This window comes from Schistocerca cancellata, chromosome 5 (assembly GCF_023864275.1).
Source record: "Schistocerca cancellata isolate TAMUIC-IGC-003103 chromosome 5, iqSchCanc2.1, whole genome shotgun sequence".
Lineage (NCBI taxonomy): Eukaryota > Metazoa > Arthropoda > Insecta > Orthoptera > Acrididae > Schistocerca > Schistocerca cancellata.
Genome location: NC_064630.1, coordinates 150,823,002 through 150,837,557, shown reverse-complemented (window position 1 = coordinate 150,837,557; position 14,556 = coordinate 150,823,002).

Sequence of the window (14,556 nt, the reverse complement as noted above, 5' to 3'; positions counted from 1 at the left end):
CAGATTCAGAAGGATGTAGGTTGTGGTAGGTACTGGGAGATGAAGAAGCTTGCACAGGATAGAGTAGCATGGAGAGCTGCATCAAACCAGTCTCACGACTGAAGACCACAACAACAACAACAACAACAACAACAACAATCTGGCATACGCCATTATTATTTCACTGCCACCTACTTCCCTTGCATAGCGCAACGTCTGCTACTAAGGTTGGTATGCCAGCACCAATATCTCTTCTGCTGGGTGGTAGATGTCAAGCGTGGGCTCACCTTGGGCAACGCAATGAACCGCAGTCACTTTGTAGCCAGAAATGGGAACAACTTCTTGCTTAACATCCCTGACTACAAACGAGCTAGCACATACCCTCGTGCCATTCCCCTCTCCTGCTTCCGCACAAGGTGTAGTGGTCCCAGCTGACCCATGTGCACCACCCCACCCAGTACCCTCTACGCTGGTTCCACAAAACTTTGAGGATACTGCCCGCAACTGCCAATCAGCCTGCACGTTCTCAAATGCTTCAAAAGGGCTGTAGCATGTGCCATGGCTCACAAGGGTAACCAAGGCCGCCAACAAATATTGCATTTTAGTTCGATCTTCTACTCCACGAGGCCATCTGTACACCTTGGATTTATGCTCACATCTTGATTTCCTTGTCGATACTGGAGTTGACATTAGTGTTCGTCCACTCTGATTCATGGTAGCAGATGTGATACCAATCGAGCAGCTAGTAAACTGGTACTTCACATTGATGGCGTGGTCATCTTACCTATTAAAACTCAAGCCTGGCTAAACGTTAATGTGGTCGTTTCACACAGCCAATATCAGAGACGCAGTACTTGGCTCTGATTTCCTGATTCACTTTTGTCTGTTGCCTGACCTCCTGCCATCTGCTTTATTTCACCATGCTTCAGGTACATACGTTGTATACTCAGTCACTCCCTCAGCTCTTTCTCCCTCTCAGCCCCCTGACGATACTGATGCAGCTGTCGAGTGCTCCTCCTGGCAAACTGCCTCACTAATTCTGTCACTCAGCTCCAATCCAAGCCCTCTGAGGTTGACGACCTTCGCACTCGCAACGCACAATTGAACCACACCATCTTGATGGCTGCCTATGCTGCCATACCTTAACACTAACGATGCACCTCCTGTGACTCCAGCACACTTGCCTTTATTTGCACTGACAGCTCCTCTGCTTGACGCATCACCTTGTGGTGTTCATCAATTCAAATGAACACTATTACAAATGGAACGACATGTAAAATTGTCACGACAGATGGTCTCCGTGGCATCATAAAGCACACTGCCTCCCTCCACACAAAATACGCCTTACTAAGACTACAATCAATGAATTTCTGCAGGCAGGTATTGTTTGTCTGTCTGATGGTAATTGGTCTTCCCCTATCCACTTAGTGCCCACGATGAACAGCACAGTGCTCCTCTGTGGTGACTATTGTCCGTCTCAATGCACGTACTGTAACAGAAAATTATCCAGTCCCGCATATTCAAGACTTTGCGCAAGTACTTAGCGGGGTATGCATTTTCAGTGTTTTGGACTGCCACAAGGCATATTCACAAATACCTATGGAAGAGAGTGACAAGAAACAGCCTTGATCATTCCCTTTGGCATTTATGAATTTTGTTATATGTCTTATATGGCCTCAGAAAAGTGGCTCAAACTTGGAAAAATTTCATAGTCTCACTTCACTTTAACTGCTCTTGCTGCTATGTATACCTAGACAACATTCTCATTTTCTCCTCTTCTAATGAAGAACAATAGCCACACCTGGCCAATGCACAGGAATTTCTGGCATGTAATGGAGTCGATATTAATCATGATAAATCACAACTTTGATGCTTTTCTTACCTTTCTTGGGTACACTGCTTCCTGTGAGGGTATACATCCTCCATGAAATTAGGTCAACCGCATTCACAAGCTACCACTCCTGGTTACTTCGCAAATTGCGCTGGTTTTTGGGGATAAGCTATTTTTAAAGATGCAATCTGCTGATGGTGGCAACTATTCAAGCCACTCTTACTAATGCATTAGCTGGCAGACAAACTTCCAGTAGCTGCCGGATGCAATGGTATGATGATATGATGAAAGCTTTTAAGGATCTCAAAACATCTGTAGAATATGCCGTCACTCTCGCCAATCCCTTGCCAGACACTTGCACCTCTATTACAGTGGACGCAAGTGATTTCACAGTAGGTGCAGTTCCTCAACAGCACGTTCCTGACACAACTCGGCCACTCCATTTTTTTACTCCAAAAAGCTATCCACGGCTCAACATAAGGCATCGGCTTTTGACAGGGAACTCCTTGCGGTATACAAGGTCGTCAAATATTTCCACGGAGACATCAAAGGAAGGAACATAACAATTTTCACGGACAATCCTGCCATTGCCCCTCCTCCATGCAGGTCTCAGCAGATGAATCTCATCTGTCAGTACATGACGGACATCTGATATATCTATGGCTCAGAAATGTGGTGGCTCATTATCTGTCATGTGGCAATGCTATTTCGACTCCAGTTAATTTCGATGAACTGGTCCACTTACAGGACAATGACATTGAACTTCACAACCTATGTCAGGATTCTTCCACTTCCCTAAAGGCAGTTTCTTCTTCAGTCAGACCTTTATGATGCCGTTTGACCATGAGTGTTGCTCGGCTTATTGTCCTGGCTGCTTTATATTGCCAAGTTTTTGCTGGTTTGCATAATCTTTCACACTCTGGTGCTAAGGCTGCTAGAAGTCTTGTCGTGGAACACTTTGTGTGGCCAGGTGTTGAAGAACGGCTGCCGTGTGGTGGCTCATGTCCATGTGCCGTGTCAGTGCAGCAAAGTCAGCAGACATATGCAGCCCCTCTAGACGAATATGACATTCAAAGAGGCTGTTTCTGACAAGTGTATGTAGACATCAGCAGGCCATTACCTGGGTCTGATGGTTTGAGATATATCTTGTCGATCATTGATTGTGTTACACATTGGGTGGAGGCATATTCTGTAACAAGAGCATTTGTATCTTCCTGGATAGCTAGAGTTGGGTGCCCTACATCCGTCACTAACAATCATGGTAGGTAGTTCAAATCATTGTTGTTTAACAAACTCTGCATGCTCTGTGGTGTGGATAAATTTTGCACTACAGCGTACCACCCTCAGAGCACTGGATCGGCTAGCATTGGCACAGGACTCTGTAAGCGGCCCTCAAGTTCCATGGTGGTGAATGGTTTGATGCCCGTCCCTGGGTTATGATAGGAATCGGGCGACTTATACGGCAGACATCCAACGCCACTTACCGAGGTCCTGTATGACAAAACATTAGACCTCCCAGCTGAGCTCATTAAAGATGCTGCAGCTTCATCTTATCTGATCTTCCCACTCTTGTTGAGCATGTCTGGTTGCACACAGCTGCTGTCTGTATGCCTCCTCTGTGACCACATCCCTGTACACTGGTTTTCTTGCATTCATCCCTGGCTTGTGAGTTTATTATGTTAAAAGATAGCACAGTTGAAACAGCACTACAGCCATCTTACTCTGGCTTACATTTGATAATGACACTTTAACACTATTATCGAAATTACCTATAATGATATTATCTAACTTCTTTGTTTGTTTTTTACTTAATGTGACCTCTGTATAACCAAGCTCTTTGATGTAATATTTATTTAAATGTATTCATTATTTATGATAATTCTTGTAATTGTAATTAATATATGGCTGTAATTTCAAAAGTAATGTGCTATAGAAGAATGTAACAATCAAAACATTAGTTGTAATACTGGTTCATGCATAGGAAAATTAGGCTTGTAATCATGTGAAAATTGGAGGGAAGTCCCTCTGCAACGGAATTAGATAGGCAAGAATTGAAAAGATGGATTTGGCAGTTGAACTGCAAAGCTTCTTTGTGGCAAGAGTCAGTTGGTGGATAGCAGGCAAAGGGTGCGCATCTTGTGAACCGAAAGAGGTGAGAATCGCGAAGTGGCCTCGCGTTTAGAGGCACCATGTCAGGCATCACACGGCCCCTCCTGCCGGAGGTTCGAGTCCTCCCTCGGGCATAGGTGTGTGTGTGTGTGTGTGTGTGTGTGTGTGTGTGTGTGTGTGTGTGTGGGGGGGGGGGGGGGGGGTTCTTAGCCTAAGTTAGTTTAAGTAGTGTGTAGTAAATCTAGGGACTGATGACCTCAGCACTTTGGTCCCTTACGAATTCACACACATATGAACATTTGAGGTGAGAAGAACTGCGAGATTATATAATACAGCCTCAGATGCAGAAATAATTTGGCTTATCGTTCATGACATACTTTGGTTAGCTCTGTACTATGAAAATCAGACGCTAAGAAGAGACTTTTCAGAGCTTGCTACACAGGAGGAGCCATGGATACTTTTGCTGCCTTTTTTTTTAATAGCACAGGAGACTGACATTGCCACCTTCATCTCAATTATCAGTTGAGGACTGTATAATTGCATGCACCAATTATGTGGTTTTGTTTGCAATAATAACTTTGTCTTCTGTAAATTTTGTGTTGAGCCATCATATTTTATCCTTAGCTGTTTACCTACAGGTTCCTATCCCAAGTGCTAGGATGAATATGAGTATCCTATTTTACTGAACTGAAAAGTAATTATTTTTCTTAACAAAAGTTAACAAATATTGTGGAGTTGTAAAGTACACAATTATTTAGTGCATGTAAGTTTTCAAATACTCCGTGTAGTTTTCATAAATGGGCAGTTAAAGTATTCAGTTCAAAGACGTTTCTTATTGAAATAATAGTGTTTAGTGTAGTTAACAGAGTTTCCCATATTGTGTTGTGATTAAACTGTTCAGCCCTGATCTGAATGTACCAATAAATTGCTTTCTGGCTCCCCATGCTAATAGTTGAGCCACATTTACATGTCATATTACAATAACAGCAATCAAGAATAAGCAACTGACTACAAACTATAGTAGATACAGGTATCACATGTCCACTTGAGTTAAGTAATATAAGGAAGTTAATGTTCCTTAAAAATGCAAATAATAATTAGTATAAAAGATACAATTTCTTCATAACTATTTCAATAGTTGTAATGTCCTATAACTAAACTAACAGAAGTCAGTTGTGTTTCACCATTAGTAAGCATTTTACCTATAATTATCATTATCTTTCTATTGTAATGTACAGATAGTAAGTGTTACTGAGAGCCAGTTGTTGCCTAAATGCATTAGTGCTCCTCCAGTGTAGTTCAAGTCAAGTCACTGGTACATTACTTGTTAAATTATGCTGCTGTATTTTATGTTATCTGCAAAACAGAAGTTCAGTATCAAGTGATGTCAACTCTAAGAGTTAACTTCCTTTGCGAACCATACAAGTACTGGGTACAATTTTGCCTAATTAGGCTGGTTGCTTCCTTTGAATAGAAATCTGTAGGGAAACAAAACTAGTACAATATCTTTCCATTACGTATGACCACAGTCAAAGAAGTATCCTTTCACAGGAATAACATTATTGGCATATTACTAATTTAACAGCAGCCAGTAGAGCTATAGCATGCATGGCCAATTTCGTGGACATCCTCATTAATGGCCGGTGTCAGACAATTTCACTTCAGCAGGTTAAATCAGCTTGGACAATCGAGTAATCCATCCCACAACCTTCTGAGTTGAGTTCACCACAGTAGTGTGATGTCCCAGAACTTGCACATACCACACCTCTGCCTATGCACCATTCAGATCTTGTGTGAACTTAGTCTATGCTCGTCAGTCGCTCAGTAGTTGCCCGTGAAGATCCCCCTCCCTTGCCTCACTCAGACTCTACGTGTGATGATCTGTTGCCTCAGGTTCAACCACATATCGTGTGCGACATTTACATTGTCGCAAGTGTTGTCATCCGCTGTTCTGCCAGTGTGTGCTAGTGTTTCTCCTGAGCTACAACATTTTTCCCCTACTTTTCCTACAGTTCCCCCTATGACTACCATGGATGAGATTTGTTTTCCTATCAGCACTTTTGGGTGGCCGTGGCAAGCTTTCCTTGCATCTCCAAGATGGATCACTCTTTATCTTCTGAGTGAGGGAAACTTTTCACGAGGCCACATATGCTTCATATGTAACCATTCTGTACACACAACCCATCCCAGATAGAGTGGAGGTGGTTGGAATAACAGCTACATTTGGCACCAACAGAATGCTCAAGAAACACGTCCCCCTCTTCGCCACTCCTCCAACACCGCCACATCCCGTGCCGGTCCAGTTCATATGTGCAGGTCGACCAGTCCATCCTCTTTACTGGATGGTGGATTATACCTTTTCTAGACCACCCGGCGTGGACCTCCCTGACCCCACGAATAACACCCCATCCATGCCTTCCATTCGGACCATGGGTGGTCATGCTACTTTGCACAATCAATAGAAATCTGTCGAGTGGCCTACAACACCCCTGCATTCAACAAAACCAATTCCCCAACAAAACCAATCCCCCTCTCCCATGGTCCGTATTCCTGGGGAAAGGGGGTGGGGCACCTCTGTGGCAGTCATCGATTGCCAATGACTCTGGAATGAGGGCTGCTCTATCTTCACAGTCAGTGAGCTTTAGAACTGACGATGTTTCATGAGATCGTGCATCGTTTGCAGTGGTGTCTCACAAGCATACATTCTGAGTGTTCACAAATTTTTAAATTCAGAAAAATTCGAGTATGTGAAATTAATAGCATCAACTGTATAACAGTTATGCTTATGAACAAGTTTATACAACTACAGCCACTGCCAATAATAGTAATAACAACAGTAATAATAAAAGTTTTTGTGCTTTTCCCTTTCTTCGGATAAATGTACAAGATCCCTAACAGATGCATTAGCTCACGAGTTTATTTCTGGGCTGAAAATCAGATATTCTTACACTGCACCCATACAACAACTTGTGCTGACAAGTAGTATTAAATGTTCACTTGTAGTCACACTTATTTGACTTTGTCACTCTCGCAATCACAGGATTGGTTGCCAGAGACCGTATTTCTTTGCAGCTAACTTTACCTGGTAATTCACTTTTCTGTTCAAAGAATGTGATTTTCACTCTGCAGCGGAGTGTACACTGATATGAAACTTCCTGACAGATTAAAGCCATTGTGCCGAACCGAGGCTCGAAGTCGGGACCTTTGCCTTTCGCAGTCAAGTCTACCAATTGAGCTACCCAAGCACAACTCACAACCCATTCTCATAGCTCTACTTTTCTGTTAGCATTTAAAATAGATTGAACATAGTTCTTGTTTACACTGCACACAAAAGCTGATTCTCTTACAGTACAAAAACAACTCCAAACACAAAGTGCAATTTTCAGAAATGATTACACTTAAGTGGTAATATCTACCAGCATGTTCACTTGATTAGAATACAAATGATGCGCTGAAATGAAATTAGAATTCTATTAATACCTTCAGTTGCTGACGGGCGTTGATATATATCAACGGGGACAGGTGAAAAAGTGTGCCCCGACCAGGACCCGAACCCAGGATCTCCTGCTTACATGGCAGATGCTCTATCCATCTGAGCCACCGAGGGCACAGAGGACAGTGCAACTGCAGGGACTATCTTGAGCATGTCTCCTGCGAGACCTACATTCTCACCTTGTATGTCCACACACTACGTTCATAGTGTCCCACCCCAACACACTCATTACTCGTGGAAGACATTCTTACCAAGTCCCGTAAGAGTTCGGGAAATATGTGTGCATCTGCATAGAAGGAGGAGGTCATGGCCAGTATTGCCAGAACTATATACTTACATGGATTTGGTGACTGTTCTTTCAGACATGTCCTAAAGAACAGACACCATTGATGGCCCGCAGCCATCTAGAACGAAATTAGAATTATATTAATACCTTCAGCTGCTGACGGGCATTGATGTATATCAACGAGGACAGGTGAAAAAGTGTGCCCTGACCGGGACTCGTACCCGGGATCTCTTGCTTACATGGCAGACACACTATCCATCTGAGCCACCGAGGGCACATAGGATAGTGCGACTGCATATGCTTTGACAGCTAACAGAGAAAACTATGTGACTGTGAAATTTGCGCTTATTTGTTGCAGCTGATGGCCTAAAGCACACCGCTGTCGATCCCACATTTAAGTGATTAGCAGAGAAACCAGTGATACAGCTTTTTGCGAATGTTCATACATACAATGTGGGCCTACAGCACAGATAAACGTACTCACCACAAGATCATCAGATTTCAGAAGCATAAATAAATGCAACAATTTCACAATCAAAGGTGATCTGCTGAAGGCCCTTATGAATCTCACAAGGGGGGGGGGGGGGGGGGACCCTGAATGGCCCAAACTTGGGAAGTACAACACTGAACGCAGACGAAAAGCCATGGTGTCATGGTTAAGTGGTGATGGAGTTAGATTACAAAACAACTGAGCCTGTGTTCAAAGCTCCATCATACCAATCTCATTCCCCCCCCCCCTCCCCCCTCCACTCCCACTCCTCCTCACAAAATTACAAATTGTCTGTGCAGCCACGGATGTGTCTGTTCATTGCATTCAAATTTATATCTGTGTCACAGTGTAACATCCATTTGCAACAGTTTGGTGCTTGGAAGAGACATATAACGAAAGTTGATTCTGCACAACTACTCTACTAGCAGCCAAAAGGAAGTGGCTTTGGAATGGGAACCGCAAATGTTTGATAAGAAGGCGACAAGTCAAACAAATCCTCCACTGGAAAACACGTCTGGTGTGTCGTACACGTCATTAATGACAGTATGTGTGTCATACGATAGGACACTCTTATTGACGCACATAACTTGTACACCTGATGAGTGAGTGAGAGATATGCTTCCTTCCCCAAATTAGGTGTTACGAATGTGGATGTAATCATTCCAAATGAAATGATGAAAATATAATAGTCTGTCACATAAGCTGCAACAAATAGATGCAAGTTTCACAGTCACACAGTTTTCTCTGTTATCTATCAAAGCATATGTTTTTAACTTTTTTGAAGTTGAGTTCTATTTTGGAAGTTTTGAGTCTTGAATTCCTTTGTTGTAACATTGTAACCCATTTACTGGTTGTTTTCATTTCTGTGAGATATCTATGTGGTATCTCACCTCCTTTCGCTATTCATCACATTTACTTGTGAAGTAATGTACTCTTACCACATGACTCATATTCTATAACCAATGTATAGTATGACAGTTGCCAAGTCTATAGAAAGAGAACAAACATTTCAATGACCAGATGGACAGTTGACAATTTTGTGGGGGAAAAAAAAACCACCATACAAAATTGGCACTAGGTAATTTTGAACACTGCTCATCTGCTTTGCAGCCCAACACCATCATCACTGAGTGATGTCACTTTGGCTACACAAATATGCTCGATGTTGCACTTGTTAAGCTTGGACCATTTGCTGTTTCTATTTTGCTTTTTTTCTCAAGTTCAGTATACCTTCTTCCTGTTTTCATGCCTGATCTGTGGTCAATTTTTGATGGGCTATCCTATACACTGGACCATCTTATCACTACATCTGGGGGGGGGGGGGGGGTACTATGGGGAATTTCCCTTGTCAGCACCTTAAATGGATTACTGTATGATAAAATATGATAACAATGTTATGAAATGGAAAGTTGTTACTTTCCTTTTCATAATATTGTTACATTCCATCCTGGATTTTTCATTGTTTGATTACTGTATCATAAACTTCATAGCTTAATATACTATAACTCATTCTGAAACCCAAAAAATAGGTTTACTGTCAGTACAATTTTATCACATACTGATATCTGATTTAATTTTACTACAGTATATAGGAAGTGAATTAGTATATCTGAGCAGTGGTCTATCATCTAGCAGAATTTATGCCGAGCAATCAGGAGTAAAATTGGTCTGCAGTCTGTTGCCCCCAAGTGGCACTGACGTAAGCTTCTAGTTGAGTGGCAAGGGCTAGGGCTGGCTGTGCAAATTGCAAACCATGCACATTGTTAATCAAATCCATATGCATTTGGCCCATAAGGCAGTAACGTCACGTGAGTTGTGCATGTGCAACAGCTCCTTATAAAGTGCACAACTAATGGTGTGTTCATGACCCTTATGCCAAGTTTCACAGAGTACAGAGGAGCAGTAGCAAGGCAGATTTAAGTGCCATATCTTTCAGATTGCAGGATCTATGTTAAGCTTAACAGTATTCAAAGAAAATTAACCATAAATCTGCAAGGTGTCAAAAGATTGGGTGTTCACGTGCTCTTACACAGCAGCCACCACTGCGTGTTTGAGTGTAATAGGTTGGTTATTTCTATCTGTGGAATTTGTCGGCAATGACAGAAAACCCACATGCTTGTAGGAACAAAGAGTACACTTGCTAACCCCATCGCTAGCCAATCTAGTAACCATAAGAATAAACATATATAATGAGTATCATTACTGCACACATTGTATTTTTCACCCAGATTTTGCTAATATGAAATATTTTATCTAGTGACATGTCCATTTTGCCACATTAAGTGACAAACTTCAAAACCAAAATCACGGATCCAACTGTATGTAGACGTAGGACTATGTACATGAAGAAAGATAATAAGATTAAGAAGCTATATATAAAAGAAATTATTTACTCGGAAAGAGCTACGGTCACACCAAGCAAAGAACTATTTACAGAAAGATTATGATTATACTAAAGTAATAAATAAAACAAATGTTAACGATTAAGGTAAGAAGAGGACTACCCTAATGAATGCAGTGACAGCACTAAAATTAAGTTCGATTTATATTAAACTATCTAGAGCTACTTACAATAAGAAAGAACTACACTATTTAAATTACTCCTACGTTAAATCGAATATTAAAAACTAATGTACTCCATAGGAAGAAAAAGAAAGAAAAATAAGAAGAAGATGAAATTACATCAAATTACGAACACACAATTAACAAGGCAAAAACTTTGCTAGCTAGCAACTACAAGTCTCAAGCTAAGTTAAGGTTCATTGCAGCGAATAAGCATTACTTACCCAAAAACAGTGCAGCAGGGAAAGCACTGTCAAAGAGCAGATAAGGAAATATTAATAGACATATACACTGATCAGCCAGAACATTGTGACCACCTGCCTAATAGCTGGTACATCCACATTTGGCACAGGTAACGGCGGCAGCGCATCATGCCATGGAACTAATGAGGCCTTGGTAGGTTGCTGGACACACAAGTCATCTAATTCCTGTAAATTTCAAGAAAAAGGGGGGGGGGGTTGAGTTCTGATGCCACATTCAATCACATCCCAGATGTGTTCGATCAGGCTCAGATCTGGAAAGTTGTTAGGCCTGTCACTTTGTTCCTCGAACCACTCTAACACACTCCTGGCTTGTAACAAGGTGCGTTATCTTGTTGAAAAATGCCACTGTTACCGGGAAATGTGGTCATGAAGGGGTGTATGTGCTCTGCAACCAGTGTACGCTACTCCTCGACTGTCATGGTGCCGTGTATGTTTTCTACTGAACCCATGGATGCCTACATTAATGTTTCCCAGATCATAATTGAGCTGCTTGCCAGCTTGTCTCTGCCCCACAGTACAGGTGTCAAGGAACTGTACCCCTGGAAGATGACGGATTCATGCCCTCCCATCAGCATAATGAACAAGGTATCAGGATTCATGAGACCACACAAAGCTTTGCCACTGCATCAACATCCAGTGTCAATGGTCATGTGGTCAGTTCAGTCATAGCTGCTGATGATGTGATGCTAATATTGGCACAGGCATATGCATATGCATTTGGCTGTGGAGGCACATCGTTACGAGCGTTCGGTGCACAGTGTGCTCACATACACTTGTACTCTGCACGACATTAATGTCTGATGTTAGTTAGGCCACAGTTTGCCAACTGTTCTATTTTACCAGTCTGCCCAGCCTAAAACATCCAACATCTGTAACGTCGGGTGGCTGCCCACCCCCACGATGTCTGGGCGTGGCTTCACCTTGATTTCGCCATGTGTTGAAGACACTCACAATGGCACTCCTCGAACTGTTGATAAGTCATGCAGTCTCCAAAATGCTCATCACAATCTGCACATGGTAAAATTCAGATTGCTCACCTTCCTTATTCTACACCCAGACAGCACGGTCACTGATGCTACATGCACCATGCATGCGTCTGGCTAACAGTCATTCCTCATCAGGTGAGACTACTATCAATTGGATGGGTTTATATTGATAGTAGGTCAGTGTCATAATGTTGTAGTTGATCAGTGTACTCTGATGAGGTATGAGGACGAAACATTATTAACAAAAAAGTTAAATGTACCGAGCTATACTTTGTGTGTGCATATGTGTGAATGAACATGCTGACTGAACTATGGGCAGTTATGCATAATTAAGAAGTTATGTAGTAATAAGAATTTTGTAGGGAATGATGCAAAATAGCATGCCCTGCTTGGCAGAAGGATTGAATTGGAGGTGGGAGGTACCAAATAGAAGAGCCCCCCCCCCCTCATATTAGTTTATAAGTTATGTATAATTGTGACTGTGTGAGAATTTATGGAAAGGAGCGCGAGTACGTACATTTATAATCAGTACATTGAAACAGCTAAACATGAGTGTAGCCCCCCCCCCCCCTCTCTCTCTCTCTCTTTTCAGATATGTTTAATGGTGTGTGTTCGGCATCTGGCCACAAAAGCATTCCATAAATTCCATTTATGATTTCACTGTTAAAAGCCATAAAACATTTCCAATTCAAAAGCTCTAATTCATTATCTGGCCGTAATAAAAATATAACATAATACAGCTGATTATGCAAATGCACTGCTCAAAACATCAGAGCCTATGGATACATTACCAAAGATGATGTGAATCCATTGGGGAAAAAAAATTTCAAGTGATTAGGCATTGCAAGTTAACCATGCAAAACGAGTGGTTTGGACCTATTCCAAAGTGAAACAAAAGAAAAATGTATTGCCACCTCTGTTTTTTTGGCAATTCTGTGGAAGCACAGAAGTGCAGTACTGCAGAAGGCACAGGCAGCTGGTGTGTCCAGGATGTTGACTGCTGAGTAGAGCAGCAAAGTTGCTTTTGTATTGTGAGACAACCATGCCCAATACTTCAAACTGCCAGCACAGCAGTAACACAGGGGTCTTACTGAACAGGCCAAGTGGTTTTCCCACTGGTGGGCTGCAGAAATGTTGTGAGGAATGCGATTAGAAGCAGTTGCTTGGCTTAAATGAGTCACTAACTTGTAAAAATATCTGTGTATTTTTAGCACTCATTCGGAGCCCGACTACGAGGAGCTATGGTGGACACTATGGCACTGTGAGACAACAAGCAGCAACCATTAGCTTGGTCAGCTAACACCGCGACACCATCTATTGTGCCAAGTCTGCCTTCTGGAATTTGCTGCTTCATTGGTGGGTCACTTCAGCCTTACCAAGCAGTAACTTGACTCCTGCCCAGGGGGCAGAGGGTCAAGACTACAGCTACTCTCTCTTTTATGCTGGCCTGGGCACTGTGGTATCTCCTTCTTCCACGCACAGAGGGAGTACTTCCCACTGGTATGTGGCACCTTCTGCAAGTATTCTGGTCATTCCTGTGTCACTGACTGCACTCACACAACGTGGCATTCATAACTGGGTTGTGCGCACAGTCAGCTGGCCACATCAATCAGCATTCCAGTCTGCATGTCAGCACCTGGTAGCTGGATGCCAGATGAAACCAAGCTGTACGTGCCAACCTCTCCGAGTACTGTGACAGGCGCAGGCACTGTACTGTGGCATCTGAGTGTAGCTTCATGAGTATCAGTAATACAGTGACTGACTCATTGGTATTATTTTAATGACCTGCCACTGGCATACATCCTCACTGGGACCTACTGCTACCGCCCGATCATACACAGAAGGTGACTGCCAAGCCCGGGCAGACTTTAGTTGGTGTGAGCAGTGGGTTCCTTCTTGCCTGGTCAACAGCTTCAGTTGGTGTCAGGAGAAGGAAGACAACTCAATTACTGCAGGGTTGCAGTTAAATCCACATGCGGTGGGGTGAGTACAGTGGTCCTCCCCTCCCCCCTTTCCTTCTTCTTCTTCTTCTTCTTCATTGCAGGTATCATGGAGGACCAATGGGTCTTTTGCCAAGTGTGTAATTGCATTGGTATGCTCAGTATGTGGCAGTTAGTTGCAGACAGCATTCTGTGGAGGTGTAAATACTGTTGTTAATTTTGCAATATGTGTCATCATGAGCAAGGGTATGGCTCATTGTCTTGGGAGTTATGTAAGACCTTAACCAAGTCTAGCAGTTGAGGAGGGGAATGTGAGTGCTGTCAAACGGTATTCTTTGTTCTCAGTGTGTAAGTAATAGGTTTGAGCAGTCACTCAAGAAGAGTAGTTGCGTTAAAATAAAAAGTATTACGACAATGTAACTATTTATTGTTCTTTTCATAACTTGATTTTGTTTATTTATTAAATTTTGTTTATTTATTTACCCAGGAATTTTCATTAAATTTTATTTATTAAATAAAGTTTTCACAATGCCAGAGAATGAGAATGGTAGGAAATGAGTTGTTTACCACATTCATTGTTATTCAGGGTGTATACGGGGTCAAGAAAATAAAGAATT